At 46.1% G+C, this 19,603-nt stretch overlaps 1 protein-coding gene across 1 annotated transcript in view; it reads left to right on the top strand.

The window, feature by feature from the left end:
* Nucleotides 1–985: 985 nt before the first annotated feature.
* PRKCQ (protein kinase C theta) overlaps nt 986–19,603 on the top strand; it is a 131,901-nt gene continuing 113,283 nt past the window's right edge. The window contains exon 1 of the mRNA XM_057732048.1: nt 986–1,024. The gene's annotated coding sequence lies outside the window, so the exon portion shown is untranslated. The remainder of the gene's footprint in view (nt 1,025–19,603) is intronic.

The following is a 19,603-nucleotide window of genomic DNA, read 5'->3' as shown; positions in this document are numbered from 1 at the left end:
GTAGCTGCAGGCTGAGGTCTTTTTCAGCTGACGTCTATATTTCCATGATAAGAAGCCCGGAGGATCCAAGATTAGGCTCCGCCCATACCTTTTAAATCTCCCTCTTAAAAAGAAAACAAAACAAAAGGGGGGGGAAGGGGAGAAAAAACAAAACAAGACAAAACAAAGGACTAGTGTTTTATTTCTTAAACTAATCTGGGCCTAGTGCATTATAGCAACAAAAGCCTTAACCAAGTACATTTTAATCACTTCGTGTCCTAATTGAGAGGGGCCGGCCCTGCAGCACAGTATACAGATTATCTAACCTGAATGAAAAATTAATTCTACAGAGCACAGGAAGAAGCACCCCAATAGTCCTCACAGGTCCACCAGCCAAGCGTCCAAGCCTTCCAATGACAAATGCATCGCTGAGACATTGCACCGCAGCTTCAAGGGCTGTCCAGTTTAAAGCAGTGCGGCTTTGGAAGTGAGATATAAAACGGCTGGGCAGAAACAAAGTCAGAGGCAGGACACCACCTAGGAAAGATTATCCGGCGGACAGCACGGGCACCAAATCCTTCTCAGGTGGGTCGTGTTCAAAGAACGGGGCTCTAGTCCTTCCTCGTGGAAAAGCCGGCCAAACAGCTGAAGTTGTTTACAGCTAATGACCTCGCGCCTTCCCGAGGGAAGGCTCGTTTCGCTTTTCGGTTTGGGTAGATGGAGAGCCACGTGGTTCCGCCCCTGCCCGCGCGCGGCGCGGGGGCTCAGCATCCCCAGCGCGGGGATGCTGGGTCCGGGGCTCGGGGCCGGAGGCTCCGCGAGCGGAAGCGCGGGGAGGAGCGCGCGGCGGTGGCGCGGCGCGGGCCCCGGGGGAGAGCGGTGCGCGCGGGGCGGGCGTCCGGAGAGCCGGCTCGGTGGCGGGGCCGCGGGGTGACGAGCGCCCTCTGGCCGGCGCCCCTCGCAGGGCGCACCCCCCGCGCCGGCCGCCCTGCCCCGCCCGCGCCACCGCCGCCCAGCCGCGCGCTAGGGCCGCTGCCGTCCGCAGGTAGGTCCCCGCGCGGGTGGCCGGCCGGGAGCGCCGGGGCCGTGCGCCCAGCGAGGGGCGGGGGTGGCCACCCGGCTCCGGGCCGGGCCGGGGCGAGCAGGGTGACGGCGAACTCGGAAGGGGTGACGAGAGATGTGGACTCGGGGTCCTGTTTCCGTGGTTCCCCGCGCGCGCGGTGCCCGGGATGCGCGGACCGTGGCCCGGCGGAGGCCTCCGGGGCAGGGGCGCCTCCTCTTCCTTCTGGGGTTTTCTCTCGCCTGAACTACTTGGGAGGGAGGAAAGAGGGCGGCGGAAAGTTTTCTGTTGTGGGCACGTATTGGGAAGGAGAGGTGTTGGATGCCTTGGATGTGTTACTGTCCGCCAAGGAAAGGAGCGTGAGTTTTCTTGGCGTTTGTTAGAGGAGCGGACGGGGCTGCCAAAATTCGCTTCTAAACAAACTTGGTTTGTTTCCAGCGGCCGGGGGCAGGGCGAGGCGGGTTTTGATAGTTACAAAGGAAAAAAAAAAAAAAGTGGTGCTCAATCCTGTAACCTTGGGTGAGAGTGTTTTTTTTTCTGGTGCTCAATCCAGTACCTTGGGTGAGAGTGTTTTTCAGCTTTGAGGGCCACAGGTTAGGAAAGTAGAGTTAGTGTCTGTATTTTATTGGGTTTTTAAGAGCCCCGGTTATCAATGTGAAAGGGCCCTTTCATGCCAACGGCTCGGCACTCCCCACGGGGTCGATGAAGAGAGGCCCGAGGCGGCCTCACCTGGGAGATGCTGGGGTTTCTGCAGGGAGAGCGCCTCTCAGCTGCCTTGTCCTTCAGGGTTGTCCTGCTCAGAGTGGTGCTAATCAAAGATGATTGAGTGATGGACCAAGCTGACAAGGAGGCGGGTGGTGACACGGGGAGAACGAGGAGAGGAGGAGGAGGAGGAGGCGCCGCTCTGCCCCTGTCCGTGGAGACAATGAGCCACCCATCCCTAGGATGATCCCTAGGTAGCCATAGCGAGCCGTCCTGCAGGTGCCCTGCCCTTTCTGAACACGAGTCTGGCTGTTGCTCTCCTTACATTGTTCTCGAGAAGCTGTGACCACCACCGCCCTTTCCCGGTGGGGATACGGGATCGACAAGCCCTATTCACGAGGTAGGGGGTCCCCCCGCGCCTACCCCAACACCCCAGATGAAGAGGGTGAATCACCATCTTCATTTTCCCCCTAACTTATCTTTGTTAACTCTTGTAAAATGGCAGTCTCACCGCGGATGCTTAATCTCTTTTAAAAAATGCTGCGTCTGGTGGGAAGGAGGGTGACATTTACTAATTTGGTTGCAAATTACTTTTGAAGTTTACACGCAGCTGTTTAAAATTCCTCCGAGATCAGTGCCATTGTTTGAGGCAGGTGTCTGCCAGGATTGCTCTGGTTAGTCTTTCTTGTGCTGATTGAATATACATATATTTGAAGATGCAGCATAGGAAGAGCTTCTAAAACCTTCACAGCCTCAGCTGTGGAACTCCTCCAAGTTAGCAATTAAGTCTAAATTAAGTTGGTTTGTTTTAAGGTTTCTCCCCGCCCCATAAACTTTTATCTCTGATTTCAAGAGTAACCTGTCAGCATCACCGCCTTTGTTTCAGCCTCCTGTGATTTTTCTCGTAAACTTTTAAACTGTAAACTTCCAGGGAAGACTCTTGTCACCACCCTCCGCCACGTCGTGTTCACTTCCGCCACTGTCTTGTGTGATGGTGGCTCAGGATGGCAGGTGGCTCTCGGACAAGCTTCTTTCCTTCTCCCGGCTCCTCCTCCTTCTGACCGAAACTCCGTTATTGAGTCTGTTTGGAAGATATCAACACATAGGTCAACGACTGGAACTTCCTTTTGCCGATGTGTCAGTTGTCTTTTGGGTATGCAGGGATGTTATTCAGTTAGTCACCCTGTGGTCCTTCTTCAGATCTCAAAGATCCCTTTCAACACCGAGACGAGATTTCTCTTGTTCCTAGCAGGTCCTGGAGGCTCCCTCGAATAGCCCATTTGTCTTTGGCCATTTCTATAAAGTTCCCTCAATATGCGATTGTCATATATTCTCTCTCTTCTGTGGAAGGCGAAATTCTTGTGTGTCGTAAATTTGGTGTTTTATCTAAAATTCCATTTGGACTGGGTTCAGGATTTTCTTTCGAGAGTGCAGGCTTCTGGTACAAATCTGTAACTGGCATTCAGGTGTAAAGCTCCACAAATCTCCTTGTAGTACAGAATTTGATGATAGGACATTTGCCTTCCTTTAAAATAGGAATGGGAATTAGTACTTCCTGTTCTTAGTGCATTTCATATTTTATAGTTACTGATTAGGCTGTTTGCCTCTGAAAATATTGCTGATACAGTCATCAAATGTGACTGTTAATAAGGGTATTTTTAATTTCAGGTGGCTTCCATTTTATAGGGTTCAATCTCTTATCTATTTTCCAAGTAATTTTCACAAATCATTTCATAAAAACAAAAAATGGTTATAAGTCCCAGAGAGTACTGATGTATCATGTGGTTTCATATTTATGTAATTTTGTTGCCCCAAATCAGATTATAATTAAAAAGTAGGGGAATTAGTCTTGTGGTGACATACATAATATTAAACTCATTCTGTTTGTCTATTTTAAAACTTTGTCTTGTTTTGAAGCAGCAATGCTTCCATCTTTGCTTTTTAACACCTATTCTAGCTATTAAGGCAGAAATCAGGAGAAACTTACAGAAAAACATGATGGTAAGGCCAAAAGATAAATTAAAAGGTGTTTCCTTGCCATAATGGAAACATCTTTCATTATTTTAGCCTGTCAAGCATTTATATACAAATTCATGTTACTCTGTGATCTAAAGATATCCTTGGAGCAAAATAAGAACCAGAGATTTCTGAAATTAGGAATAGCACACCCTAAGTCTCGAATCATAGATTTCGGCTCTGGGATTAAATTAGTAGATATTCAAAGCCACTCACTCTGGCTGTACATACTTCTACAGGTAGGTCTTAACTTTTGCTTGTTTTTGTTTTTGTTTTTTATATCTTATTCGAGTAGAGTTGATTTACAGTGTAGTGTCAGTTTCAGGTGTACAGCTAAGTGATTCAGTTATACATACACATATATCCATTCTTTTTCAGGTTCTTTTCCCATATAGGTTATACAGAAATTGAGTAGAGTTCCCTGTGCTATACAGTAGGACCTGTTGATTATTTTTTATATGTTAGTGTGTGTATGTTAATCCCAAGCTCCTAATTTATCCCTCCCCCACCCCATATTTCCCCTTTGGTAACTAAGTTTGTTTTCTAAATTTGTCTGTTTCGTAAATAAGTTCATTTATGTAATTTTTTAAAACTACGATGTTAACTTTTGAATTACTCTAATACTGTTGATGGTATTCAGAGCCAACAAAAGCAATAGGTATGGTTTTGTTGACATATTATAATTTATGGGCCAGATAGTATACTCTATTTTATTTGTGTTTGACAAACATTACTGTCTCATTTAATCTTTGCGAAGCTTTTCTAAGTTTTATATCATCGTTTTCATCATCCGAATTTTGCGGATGGGGAAACAGAGGCTCAGAGAGGTTGAGTCACTTGCCCAGCCCTGACAGGTGGTAACTGTTAGAATCAGATGTGTGTGATTTGCCAAGCATTGCCATAAACCACAGAGCTGGACAACCTACCAATTAAATTTTAAATTGTGAAAAAATACATGTAACAAAATTTCTCATCTTAATCATTTTTAAGCACATTCACGTGGTCGTGCAACTATTACCACCATCCATCTACAGAGCTCTTTTCATCTTGCAAAACTGAAACTACGTACCCAGTAAACAATAACTCCCCATTCCCCCCCCCCCCCACCCTTCCTCCAGCCCCTGGAAACCTCCCTTCTACTTTCTGTCTCTGAATGTGACTACTCTAGGTACCTCGTATAAATGGAATCATACAGCATTTGTCTTTTTGTGAATTGCTTATGTCACTTAGCTTAATGTCCTTCAGGTTCATCTGTGTTGCAGCCTGTGTCAGAATTTCCTGCCTTTTTTAAGGCTGAATGCTATTCCATTGTGTGAATCTACCGCATTTTGTTTATCCGTTCATCTGGTCGTGGATGCTTGAGTTGCTTCCACGTTTTGGCTTGCGAATAGTGCTGCTGTGAATATGGGTGTAAAACTATGTCCTCACATCTCTGCTTTAAATTCTTTTGGCTGTGTCCCCAGAGTGGAATTGCGGGGTTAAATGATAATTCCGTGTTCCGTGTTTTAAGGAGTCGCCACACTGTTTTCCACGGCGGCTACTCCGTATCACACCCCCACCGACAGCGCACGAGTGTGTCAGCGTCTCCCGTCCTCGCCAACACTCGTTACTTTCTGTTTTCTGATAGTTGCCGTCCTAATGAGTGTGAGATGGTAACCAATTAACTTCTTACCAGATCAGTTGGTGCCCGATGTCAGGGTCTTGTGGGCTGGTGCTGCTCCCGAGTTCGCTGTTTCTTCCTCTCTCACCTTGTGCTTACTCCCCCTTTTCTAGAGAAGAGTAATTGGAGAACTTACTACTCCAGCATCCCCTGGAGGACTAGGGAACCCATGGGCAGGAGAGCGCCCGACAGATAAACACCAGGTCTCTCTGGGGAGGGCTGCCCCTACTTCTGTGAAAGACTTTGCGCTTTAGCCATAAATAGTTGTCTAGAATCAAATAAGCGTGGCATTAGTATTAATAACGCTAAATGTGCAGAACAGACCCTTTGCAGAAGATTAATGGTTGAGTTAGCTCTTGTATGTGATCAAAACAAGACAGATTCCCAGGACAATGGAGAGAACCAAAAAGTTGATGGCTGTGCTTTCATCCATCATGCTGTGTTGGGAGGCTCAGAGCCACACATGGTGCTATATAACCTGCGATGGTGGTTGTGGGGGTCGGGTAGGGGATGCAGCCAGGTGAAGAGGAAATTGTAAGTGTGATGATTTCATCATCCGTTGGGTTGGCCAAAAGCTTCGTTTGGCTTTTTGTGTTTTTTTTTATAGCATCTTATGGAAAAACCTGAACACATTTTTTGGCTAACCCAATATTTATATTGTTATGTGCCAGTTTATAGTATCATGATGCAGGACTACGTTATAGATTTGTTTGTTGACTTTGTTTCCTCCCCCAGAGTATAAACTCCCTGAGGGCTGGCGTTTGTCTGTAGCCGTAGTCCCAGCTCCTGCAGTAGGACTGGCCCGTAGTGCAGACTGGATGTGTAAGCGCTGTACCAGGGACATACGTGGGGCCATGGGAGCACTAGATCTAGGATGTCTGAGAAAATGTCCCAGAGAAAGGGACGGCTCAGCTGAGACCTGGATGAGGATGTTCTGGAAGGTGGGAACAGCATTTTAGGATGGCTCGTAAGCATGACATCCTAGCGAGGGAAAGGAACCCAGTCTGGTTCGAGCATAGCAGGTGAGTGAGGAGAGTGGGGTGAGCCCAGTGGCTCCCCCTCAAAGTGTGTTGCTGGCGTCAGCTACACTCTTTAGTTGAAAGTACAAAGAGCAGACCCTTAGTTGCCCTTGACTGTCTTACCCTCTTTCCCATCTCCAGCCCTCTGAGTTGTTCACACCACGTAGATGCTAAAATAAGCATCTAGCACTATGTTGCCAAGATATGGGTGAGTTTCCAAAACGAGCCAGGTACTGTGAGTTCATGGTCAGATAAGACGACTCTTCACAGCCCAGGTGAGCAAGAAGCCAAGTCTTTCATGAAAGTCAGCTGAGGTGTCTTCCTTGCCGTTTGGGGAGAAATTCATGTCAGCTGGATGTGTAGCGCTTTTAAGTCAGTCGTCATCAACATTTTCCATTCTGTGGTTCGTTAATGTACTGTTCTCAGCGATACAAAAACAGGCCTCTCGCCCAGTGTTTTTTAAACTGCAAGACACCATCCATTATTGGATTATGAAATTAACGTATTGTGTCAAAACAAGCATATCTTGAAACATGAAATTGAACAGAACAGAAAAGACCGGCATGCATTTCATATAGGAAGAGTAATTTGAAATGTGGGGTCATGCAGTCTGGGACATGTGTCTTATCCCAAAGCTTGAAACTGATAGACCTATGCCATTTAGTTTTCTATAATGTTCCTTTAAGTTATGGAATCACACAGGCTCAGGCCTGGAGGGAGGCAGGAGAAAGTGACATTAGCTGAGTGGGCATCGTGACAGGTGCCCGGGTCTATGGGGTCATTTTCTCCTAAAGTCCTGCTCACTGGGTACATCATCCGTGGTTTACAGAGGAGCCGCTGAGGCTCGTAGAGGTCGAGAAACTCCATCGAGGGTCATATGACAAAGTACTGGCTGTGAACCCAGATCTCTTGGCTCCCAATTTAATCTTCTTTTGAGGCCTACGTGGGTTGTATTCCCAAAGTGTGTCCATCAGTTGGCTGTTCGGGGACAGTGTCTTCTCAGGGAAAGTGTTATAACCATATCCCACATTTGTTAAGAGGAATATGGACTTTGGCATATACCCCACTGGCTTCTTAAGGAACTAACTCACGTGGGAAGAAGCAATATTGATTAAAGAGACCAGGGCTGGTTCAGCCCGAAGTTGACAAAGATGAAAAGGACTACTCTTTCCTCCGCATGAAGTTTCGCCCCTGGAAAAGCTGGGAGAAGCCACCCGGGGGGGGTGGGGGCGGGGGGTACACGTGAGGTGGTGCAGGTACATGCTTTCTAAAGCTGGGGTCCCTGGGGCCATAGCTGAGTCCCGCTGTCTCCTTTTCCCCGTGTGTATCCAGAGGCTGATGAGTTTCTACTGGACAAAAGTAGGCAGCTATGCAAATTCCTGGTGCTGTGATTCCATGATTTCCAGCGTCAGCCAGGCTCTCAAACTTCACCCGGTCAACTCTCTTTCCTTTTCTTCAGCAACTATTTAAGACCGTCTGTCTCCTGCCACCATCATCCCCTCAGCCTGCTTCGCTGAGAAAATGGGCGTTTTCCCGATGAAAACTGCCTAAGCCTGAGATCGCAGGGCTACGAGCCCAGCTCTATCTGGATCTACCCTCGCGTGCTTCCCGTCTTTTACAGTGAAAACCGGAGCCTCGCCTGCTGTCTGAGGTTCATCCTCCGCTGATGATCTGGAGTCCGTTTCTTCTTCCTCCTTGAGAAGCTCACTGTCCTGACTCTCTCTTCTTGCACCTGCATTTTCCTTCCCTCCCTCAGGCTGGCCCCATGCTCACTACACAGATGTGCTGAAGTCCCTCCCTTCTTTGAAGAAAAAGGCCTTCCTTCGGTGCCTTCCTCTGGCTGCTTCTCTCTTTCCTCCTCTTCACAACCAGACTCCTTCAGTCGTCCCCTCCACCTGCTGCTCTGTGACCTCGCTCCACGTCTGGGCTGCAAGACATCTGGCTTTGCCTCTGCTGCTTCTGGGACTCTGTCACATTCCTGCTCCATTTTGCTGATTCTTGGTAAATTCCACTCCTCTCTTCCTTGACTTCTCTGCAGCAGACCGGGTACTGAGCCCCTCTGGATTGTCAGAGTGATGTCTTCCTCCCATGCACCCCCTTCCCATTCTCTTTCCTTCCGCTCTTCTGCTTTGGAGGCTACTCCTCTCCTCTCTGTCCCCTGGAAGGTTGATGCTCCTCAGTGTTCTCACGCCATGGGTCGCCTCACCCCTCACGGACCTCAACAGCCACCTCCTCACTGACCACTGCCCAGAGTCAGCCCACGGACCTGTCCAGAGTCCTCTTGTGCGGTGCTTCGAGGGTGTGTCCCACACCACATGCCCCAGACTGCAGGCGTCGTCTTCCCCTTTTTCCTTCCACAAATACCCTCTTCCCGTTCTTTTGTGCGTCTGGTGCTGGCATTGCCTGTTCCTGCACGAGCAGAAATCTGGATGTCTTTCTTGACTCCTCCCCTGCGCAGCCAAGTTCTGTTAGTCACACCCCGTGCATATCTTTTTATTCCATCTGCCTTCGCCCGTCCCCGCTGTCTGCGAGTCATCACCACTTCTCTTCTGGATTACTGCCAGAAGCTGCGCGCTGGTCTCTGTTACTCTGGCCTGTCCTCCATGCTGCAGCTGGGAGGATCCTTCTAGGACCCAGATCTGAGCTTGCCACTCCTTCCTTTAAACTCTCCAGTGGCTACCCAGTATTCTTGGAAGGACACCTGGCCTCTGTAACATGAACCAGAAGGTTCTAGCTGGCCTGCACGCCCCTGTCCTCTGCAGCCTCATCCCTCTAGCACCACGCACATCACTTTCCTCCAAGTCCAAGCCTCTGTAGGTTGCTTAGGGGCTCCACGCATCCCGTTGCCTCCTGGAACTTTCTGCCCTACCTCTAACCCCTCCTTCCTTTGGCTATACTATGCATTTCCAGTGCATAACTTAGACACCTCTTCCTCTGGAAGACTCTTCCTGACCCTCCAAATTAGGATTTTGTTTCCTCCCACGTGTTCTTAAAGCACATACAAGATCATCTGTATGAAGCGCTTAGCACCACGTGTGGAAGCCAGGCGATAGATGTTAGCTGGCCCGGTGCTGAGTATATACTGGTTTGTTTACCTTTAGATGTTCCAAATAGATTGTAAACTCTCTGAGGGCAGAAGGCACATTGTCTCTTGTTCTTGAGTGAATCCGTAGTATCTAGCACTGTGTCTGATATATAGTAGGTGCTCAATAAATATTAGTGGAATAAATATATGAGCCACATGTTTTAGAACCTGTAATGTCTAAGAGAAAAGAATTCCACTCTAGGAGTTTAAATGTCTGCACAGATGCAGTCATTCTCACCAGCAGCAGTTGTTGCCTGTGGGTTTCTGGAACTATCTAGATACATTCTACTAGAAAGAGTTGAAGGTGATGGGAAACATTTAAAAATGCTGAAGGGCAAATCCTACAAGGGAAAAACTCCATCTCCCTGTCTCTGTGGTGTGATTTCTCCCTCTGTCATCTTCATAGTTTCTCACTTTGCTGAGAAATGCCAATAATAAAAGGAAGAAAGATTGAGCTAAGAATAATCAGGAAAGAAAAAGTAATATTGAAATATTCTGAAATATCCTACAAGCAACTGGGTGAGGGCATTAAGTAAATGTTAAATGGAGATATACAGAGAACTCAAAATTATTGTAGTAAAAAGAAAACATGAAAGGATGAAAGAGGTTAAAAATTTTAATGAAACAATAAAAGGTTTTAAAGATTCTTCAGAACAAAATGATCACGAGCTTAAACTTCATTAAGAAAGGTGAAAAATAAAAGACCAAATTCAAGAATTAGGACGATAAAGGCATGCCAAAGGTCAAGTAATTGAGAGCACAAAAAGAAAAATGTCTTAAAAGTAGAGTGGTTACTTCCCTAGGGGACTCGCTGAAAGGTAGAATAACCAAAACTATGAAATCAGAGGGGGAGAAACACATAATCTCTTTAAAGACGATTAAAGATAAATCCCAGCAATAGTAAAATGAGCACTAGCACGGGTTCCTAACAGCAAGGAAGCCACAGCTAAAACAACGTTTAAACAGGAGCTTAGGGTTTGGGCTTATACCTCAAAAGCCCACGTCACCTCAGTGGGATTTCGTAGGCAGTTTTTAGAGTGAATTTTGCTGCGTGAATGCCATCACGTTTCGGGGGAAATGCTCTGTGAGTTCCACTGTGATATTTCCCCCTGGGGGAGTCACACAAGGGCAACCAAAGAGTTACACCCATCTTTGTCTGCAGAACAGGGGAGATGCTTCTAACCATGCGAGGCTCAGCATCCCTGCCTTCCGAAGCCTAGCAGATTCTCCATCCTGAGTATCCTGCTCTCCTTTGGAAAATAAGGAAATCGGGTGTCCCCCTAAGTATATTCCTCCTCTTGTTCACGGAGGCTCTTCTCAATCAGAGTCCCTTTGGCAATTACCCAAAAAAGCACCCCTTTCCGTTACACCTTTTCTGTGTAGCTTGTAATTTGTTTTCCCTCCCTCTCATGCTTTCTCATGTCTCTGGGGACTTGAGATGCTGTCTAGCTCATAAGCAGAGCTCAGTAATGATGTTCTAATTCAATTAGTATTTCCTGAGGAAGCGCACCTATTCCAGGTCTTCTATTTCCTTCTCTTTCTTAAACTCTTGGCACAGAGCTCAGACCGCATCTTGACTTGAGGAAGCTCGTGAAACCTCTTCTAGTCCAGGAATAGCTTTTATTTTTCTCCCAGCACCAGCAAGAAGGATTCTGCTTTTGAATATCGCATTTTTTTCCTGGCCTAATCATTAGTACTAAGAGCCCTAAGCACTGCAATGTTTGCCCATCTGCTTAAGGTGAATGTTAGGGATCCGGCTGAGAAGTGGGTCATAGGGCCAAGGACATTGTTACACCTTAGTGCATTGCCTTCTCTTTGGCCAGACTCTATACCTTGTCACCTGTTGCCTCCCTCTCCTCTCCTCCCCTGCCCAGTTCCGTGGTGCCAGCCCCTCCACCTTGCTTTCCAGGTCCCTTGCAGTAAATGAAGACGTATGGGAGTTGTCACACAAGGGAATTAAGAATCCAGATTAGATTGTCTTTTTCAGTAGCAGAGACTGGAGAGAGGCTATAGGATCTTGGGGCCTCCTTTCCCCCAGCCTGTCCAGCTTTTCCATGGCCATGCCGTCTTCCTGAGCCGTCTGACGGTAAAGGCAGATGGAAAGGTCAGAGAAACGGGGGCTGGGAGACCCACGTTCTCATTCCTGCTGTGCCTTATTGACCATAAGCTGAGGGCGTCAGATGAGGGGTCTCAGGATCACTCCTGATCCTAATATTTTGTGGCTATTTAGGGTGGGAGGCGTAGTTCTTTTGATATCTACACGTTCCAGTCACACCAGGATTTCACGAGGACACCTGGCGTGGTGCAGTACTGGATACATTTCCTAGCTCCCCGGGCTGTACTTAGCCCATTCATAAGCACAGGTGTAGAATAGAGACTAGAACCAATAGCGGAACGTAACCCTTTACCAGGAAATGGGAGCACCGTCACCCAAACGCTGAAATCATTCCACTGCCGTTTAGAGTTTCCAAATTAAAACGTCACATGGTAACAGCAGCAACACATTTTTTTCTCCTGTGTGAGTGGTGATGGCAGCACAAGAAATCTAATAACAAGCAAGTTTTCTCAAAATGCTGATTCTCCAAAAAGAACAACTTGATTCCCTCAGTGGACTTCGTTTCTGGAAGAGAAGACCATGAGGGATAACAGCCAGATAGCATCTTCTCCCCTCTTTTCATTCTTCTGCATCAGTCATTGGAAAAGAAAAATAAATTAGCAGGTATTTTTAAGCACATTTAGGCTGTACAGATGGAGTGATATTCACAGTAGCCATAAATAAACTCTTTCATAAGAGGAACGTGAATTACTCGACTACTTACATGCAACTGAGACAATCCGAGATAGTTCGGTAAAAATCTTTTTAATGTTGAAACAATTCAGGGAGAAATAACTTGCATAATTGCAAGTTCTGAAGCAGAGGCAGCTTAAGTATTTGCCAAAGGTGTAGCACAAAGTACTCTAACCTTCCTTCCGCCAGTGAAAAGAAGGATTTTACAACTGGGATTCTTTCCTAGTTCCTGGGCATTGAGATTTGTTATTTTTTTATAGTGCACTTGGGATCTTTGATGAGAAGTGTTTTAGGAAAGAAAAACAAGCCATGAGAGCAGTAGGAAAGGCTCTGTGTTACTTACTAAAATGAAATAAATGCAACTTACTTGACCAAAAATTGTCAATATTGTTATGCATAAACTAGCACGTAATTTTAGAAATTAATGAAGGTTGAACCTATCCGTTAACAGTTTCCCACAGGTAGAGCTGGTAGAGAGGAATGTCAACACACAACGTCATATCTGAATTTTATTATTTCAATTGAAAGGAAGATGGGCAAGCCCTTCTCTTCTGAGAACAGACTAGATGTATTCAGAACAGAGAACAAACATTTTCATTTAAATATACAAAATCAGTTTTCTCCTGGAAAAATATTGTAGGTATTTTCTCTTGAGAAAAATAGTCTAGACCTCTGGGTTTAAATATCTAGATCCAGAGAGAGATCACTCCATTTATTCAAGTACTGGCTGGTCTATCTCAAGACGCTTAGCAGTACAGCTGAGAAGGCAAATAGAAAGCACCGTCACACGTTCTGCAGGTCCAAAAAGTGAGACACGTGTTTGGTTATTTGCCTGAAAACCAATAGGAAAGTTCAGACTGAATTCCAGGGAATTTTAATCCACAAACTGCATTCTCTTAGCTTTTTTTTTTTGCAAGATGGAATCAGAGGATTACATTTTCTAAGAACCACTTTTTAAAAAGCTTGAACACTAATCAGTTAAGTGTGACATCGGCTTGAAATAAGAGTTGGTGATAAGTGATGAAGTGGAGTACAACTTAGCACACATTGACAGCGGACCACCGTTACTGTCCTGAACTCATCAAGGCTGCAGTGTCGTATTTATTTGACCTAGAGTATTGCTTTGGATATCAGTCACCGTGGAACAAATTTCCCTGACACTTAGTGGCTTAAAACAACACCATTTTATTTGCGCGTGATTCTGTGGCTCAGGACTGTGGGCTGGTTCTGCTCCCAGTAGATTCACCCAGGGTATCTTGTGAGGCTGTGCCCAGATCTGAGGTGGGACCACTCATGTATTTTATGGCACTTGGTTGGTCCGGCCAGAAGACTGGGACCATCCCACCCGCTCTCTTGCTCTCTGTGTGGCCACCTTGGGCCTCCTTTCATGGTGACTAGATCCTCAGACTGCATGTTCCTAGTACCCAAAGGCTCACATCTCTTAAGGGCCAAACTAAGAAGGCACAGAGCGTCACAGAGTTCTACTGGTCCAAGCAAGTCCCGGGCCAGCCAAGGTCACGGGGAGGGGCCTGGCCGAGTGGCGTCACAGAAGAGCTTTGGAATGGAAGATGCTCTTGCAGCCGTCATGGGAAACACAGTCAAGCACAAATATTTAAGCTGTTGTAGGATAACATTTCATAAAAGTGACCTCACATTTATTTTCTGAGATGGAGCCTCTAGTCTCACTCTTAAGTCTGCTGACAGAGGACCTAACAAAAACAAAAATCCGATTGCCATTCTCTGCCTTGCTCTGTATCACCTACAAAATAAGATTGAGACCCTTCACATGGCCTACGAGGGCCTTCCAGGTCTCACCTGTGTGTGCCTCCGCAGCCTCTCTCTCACAAGGCCCCAAGCATCCATTCTTCAGCTGCCTCTTGGTTAGTGCAGCTCCACGTGGGACCATGTGCTTGGGATGCACTTGTTCCCATTGCATCCTCACCTGGGTGACCCCTCAGACATCACTGCCTCTGTGAAGCCTCCCCCACCCCCTGCTGTACTAAAACATCCTTCCCCGGAGTGAGTGCCCTGGCTTCCTGTACAGGAAGCCACCTCAGCAGTCATAACACCCCCTCCTCCCCGACCACACTGTGAGCTCCTTGAGGGCAGAGATCTTAGTCTCTCTCTCCAGTCCAGCGCTGGCCTCGTCCCGCCGCCTCCCCACCCCCAGCAAGGGCTCAATAACTAGGCATTAAAGTCAGTGTAGTCTACACACAGGGTAGAGCGGCGGAGTGCCTGGAGGGAAGACCAGAAAACCCCAAACAGGAAGAAGGCGGGTGTGCTGAGGAGGAGGTCAGAGCTGTGAAGAGGGAGCTGAGTGTCGGACCCAAAGGGGTAGATGCAGGACTGCCAACGTGCAGGGAGAAAGAGGACACGCTGGATGCACAAGGACGAGAAACGCGCACGGCAGCTAAAGCAGTGTTTCCAGTGAGAGTTCAGTGTCGTGGTTGAGAAGGAAGAAACAGAAAGCTGACGTCAGACCCGGCCGTGGGCGCCCACGGAGATGCGGAGATGCGGGAGCAGCGCCCCGTAGGCGCATCCCGGACCTGCCGTTGAAAGGCAGGGCGCCCCGACTCCAAGCAGTACAGAAGCTCACTCCTCCGCACACCTTCGCAGCAGGTGACTGCCCGGCCAAGAGGGCAGGAGGGGAGGTGGGCAAAGGGAAGAGGACCCGCTGCTTCTGGGAAAACCCGTGACGCCCTCTCTCCCCAGTCTGAGTCGGTGCTTATTTCACCGGGTTGAGTAGCTTTCCTCCCGAGCAAACTAACATGAAAGCGAAACTGACTCTTGTGCCTGACACTGGTGACGAGGTGCAGGGGAAGTGGTATGACTCGGGGGAGGGAGGGGGTAGCTAACCCCCAGCAAGGAAGACCCACCTTGAAAGAGCCGCCTTTTGGCAAAACAACTCTAAAGGAAGTAATCGTCGTGAGAAAATATGTTTTCTGCTAAATGGTGGGAGAAGAAACTATGATCATCATTCCTTTGACTCTGTCGAGTGTATAAACTCAGTAGTAACAGTTAGAACTAACTTGGATCAAGCTTTTTCTGCCTCCAGGAGCTGCTCTGATCAGTTTACATCTATTTACTCTCTTGAGGTGGGTCCTGTTATTGTCCCCATTTTACAGATGAGGAAACAGTTAAACAGCTTGTTCAAAGTCACAGAGCCTCTAAACAGCAGAGCTGGGATTTGAACCCAGGCAGTATGATGCTGTAATCTCAGTTCTTAATGCTCTACTTGGCTTTGCCTGAATTTGGCAATATACTGTATCTACTGACTTTTTTTTAAAAATACTACCCGACAGTGGTATTAATTCTAAGAAATGAGTTTTGAGACTTCCTTCTCTCTTTATATCTCAATTACGGTTTGGGGCACATTTTAAAATGGCAAATTCTGTCATCTGTGGACACACACACACACACACACACACTGACTTCTATAACTTGCAGAGAGCTGTTCAGAAGAAAGTGTATTTAATTAAAAATGAGAAGTGCAGCCAGATTAACCTTCTTTGCTAATAACTGAAGTTCGAATTTCGACTTCATGAGGCAGTTCTGGAAATGAGAAGAATGATATATTTTTATACTGTGATATATAGTTATACTGTGATATATACTTAACTTGTTTCTCAGTATACGCCTGAGGTAACTTTGTAATTTGCTTTTTAGTCAGTGTTTCTCCTATCTCTGAAATCACTGGCAAGAGTCAAATTACGCTTCTGATGCCTTTTGTGTTTGTTATGTATTTGTTGTTGTTATTTGACAAGTTCCTAAAGCCCAAGATTCCAGAAAGTTCAAAGCGATATCCTTATTCAAGAAAACATCTCTTTTGCCAGTATTTTCCGAAGAATAATTTTTTAAAATCTCAAGAACTCTTGGTTGTTTTCCTGATTGGTTTGCAAAATAACGACTTGAAATATCATGGGTGTTTCATATTTGAGCCAATGGGCAATTTTCAGAGGTTGAAAATAACTATTAGTCCTGAAAATGAATAAATAGGAAAATTATCGTAACCACCGAGGCGCAGAGCACCCATGATGCATTGTCTTGGCAGACACAAAGCGCATCTATGCTTTCCGGGGCTTCTGTTTTAACCTTATCCTTCCGACCCTCGTGGACCCCTGCAGTGCAGCCCTCCCAGCCAGCACTTTTAGAGGATTTATGGGTCAGGCCATAGAGGGAGGGAGGAAGCTATGACCAATATAGAGGAATCTGTTTTTTCTTCGAGTAACTGTCCCAGCAAGTCAAAGGGTGACTGCCTCTGGAATGCTACTTCTCACCTGATCACAAAATACCTTCCAATATACCATCTGAAAGTTCTCACTTCACTTCATCCCAGAACCTGAAATTCTGCCAACTAGAAGTTTAAGAAACACAGATCCTCTTAAAAATGCAAGTACTGCTGAGATTTCCTTCACACGTTAGAGTGGCTTAATCAGTAACGTAGAGAAAATAGAAACTTTCACAAGATGGGGCAGGCGGGCATTTGTTCTATCCACACATATTAACCGATCCCCGCCAGAGATGGATTGAGGTGTGGGGAATACAGGGGAGAAAAGACAGCCAAGATCCGAGCCCTCATGGAGGAGGAGGACAATAAAAAATAAACGGGATGTAAATAAGATAATGTAGATCATGGCAGTGCTGTGAAATAACAGTGGAGAGTGAAAAACTAAAGAGACAAATTTCTGGAACCTGGCCTGTTCTTAGATTACAAAATGCTTGCTTTCTGTAGAGAGGGAGGGAGAGAAAAAACCCCTGATATGCACTTACTGTCTTAAAATCATGGTTAGGAAAAAAAAAAAAAGGAGGATGCAGACAAGTTGTCAGGTGATATGGAAAAAGCAAGTTCTGTCCCTCCCTGGTAGCCAGTGATGTATAACCCTGTCTTCTCCATTCCTCCATGTGGCCCTTTGTCACCACCTGGTTTCTTTACTGGTACATACCTGGGACTTAGTAAGTGGCCATTATATATTTGTTGTCTCTAGATATGTGGAATCTGACTGTTACGCTTTCTGATTAGTAATGAGGGTCTGAACCTTTAAAAACAAATCCACAACTTTTCATTGCCTCTTGCTGCAGTTTCCACAGGTGCGCAAATGAGTAGAAGGAAACTAAGGGGCTAATTACTTCCCACCCCTGCAGCCCAGGCCCCCAAGCTGTCACTCCCTTTCCTCCTTGTAGCGTCTACACATGCCATGTCGGAGGGAACATGCCTCACTGTGCTTGAGAGTGCAGTTGGTACTGTCTAAATAGTTTACTGAGAAAGGAGTCCCGCTAGTCAGTTTTAAAATAGTCTTTCCCCTTTTCTTTCATGCTAAGGATAAACACTGCCTCTTAGCATTTTCCCCTGATCTTAATAATATTGAGATAAAAATAGTGAAGTATAGAATTTTGGCAAGTACAAATCTGAGTTTTTCTTTCTAGACCCATCATGTTCAAGGCAAGGAAACTGGGGCTCCGAGGAGATATTTAGGGTGTCACAGCTGGTTGGTGGTGGAGTGAAGACCACACTGAAGCCCCCCGCAGGACTTTCACTATGTAACTCTGGCTCCAAAACAGCCTTAATAAATACCAGTGGTCTTCCACGCCAACCTCAAAACTTCAACCTAAAAAATCTTGTTTCTCCTCCCGAAACTAAGTGACCATGTCCTCACAAGTGAAAGGGACGTGGTCCAGGAAATGATGGTCTTCAGCAGGCAGGGGTCCCCCTAAGAACGTCACGCTCCCAGGGGCTCCCTGGAGTCAGTCCTTCAGCTTTCTTGTCCGAAGCACGTTCTCAGACTTTCAAGCTATACACCCGTGACGCTTGCTTGCTAAATCATCAGCTTAACTTATTTACCCCATATCTTTTATCTCAGTTTTCTGGTTGTATTTTATCTTAAGTCATCTTTACTTTAGTTGAGCTAAAGCTGTGGTTTTGCAAGTTAAATCTGTTGTGGGTTTCTGCATATATCCCGTCCCTGTGTTTACTAAGCTTTTTTTTTTTTTTTTAAACTAACATTATGTCTGTTTTCATCTTACTAGTTGTGTGAGGGAAGATTTGTTGTGTTTAAGGTTCTTTGAAACAAATTCAAAACTATTTAGAGGAACACATTTTAAGAAACCAAAATATTTTTAAATGCCTTGTTTAATTGATATCTTGAGCCAAAGCTGAATTTCCTGAGAGTTTGGAAGTTTGTCCATAATGAAGAAATTGGGTGGCTTTTGAGTCTGGACTTTATTCTTCAGGCAAAGAGAAGGTGTTTCAGACATAGAGAACAGGGCTGGGGTGGGAGGAATTGGGAGATGGATTGACACACATCACTGATACTGTGTATAAAATAGGCAGCTAGTGGGAATGTACTGCATAGCTCAGGGGACTCGACCTAAGGCCCTGTGGTGACTAAATGGGAGGGAAGTCCAAAAGGGAGGGGATATATATGTGTGTGGCTGATTCATTTTGTGCAGTGGAGGCTAATACAACCTTGTAAAGCAGCCATACTCCAATAAGAATTTTTTTTAAAAAAAGAAAAAAGGTGTTTTATGTTTTTCAATATGGAAGAGACTTGGAAAGGCAGCTCTTATGGCTAAAGTGGAGGAGGAACAGACAGCATGCAAAGGCAGGGGGTCGGTCCTAGTTAGGAATCTATTGTAATAATCTAGGGAAAACATCTGAAGTTCTCAAGCCAAAGGATTAAACAGTAAGGATCAAATACAAGTGAAATAACCAGATAAAATTGGTAGGTCTTATTGCACAGTTGAATGTAAGAGATGAAAATAAAAGAGGACTCAGTCGATTCCAATATTTCTAGCTTGGAAAATTCAGTAGACGGTAATTCCATTGATTAAGACAGAAGAGAGAATAGAATCATGGGCACTGAAGAAAAGGTAGAATTCGTATTTGTTTCGGCTGTGCTTGAGCTGGTGCAGGTGTCCAGTATGTAGTTGAAAGTATAGGACTGAAGGGCATGCAAGTATAGTTCAAGAAGAATGTCCTTCTCGAAGTTACCACTAAGTAGAGGATCACTGAAGCCATCAGCATGGGTGAGATTAGCCAGAAAGGAGTCACATCAAAACCTGAACCTATTTCAGAAGTTTAGGTAAAGAAAGCTGAACAACGGAGTATGCTGAAGAGTGACCGAAGAGACGGAAGGACAGAAGGAGGGAGGGAAGGGAGTCGGCAGTGCTGCGTAGTATCGAGGAAGGAGACCAAGGGTGAGCTGGTGGATCTGGAAATTGGCATCATCGGTGCCCTTTGGGAGAGAAAGGTCAGCAGAGTGGTGGGTGGCAGAAGCCAAAGGGCAGAGGGTAGAGA

Source organism: Hippopotamus amphibius, chromosome 4, assembly GCF_030028045.1.
Source record: "Hippopotamus amphibius kiboko isolate mHipAmp2 chromosome 4, mHipAmp2.hap2, whole genome shotgun sequence".
NCBI classification, from domain to species: domain Eukaryota; kingdom Metazoa; phylum Chordata; class Mammalia; order Artiodactyla; family Hippopotamidae; genus Hippopotamus; species Hippopotamus amphibius.
The sequence above is the reverse complement of the archived record's forward strand: the minus strand, read 5'-3'. Positions and strand labels throughout refer to the sequence as shown.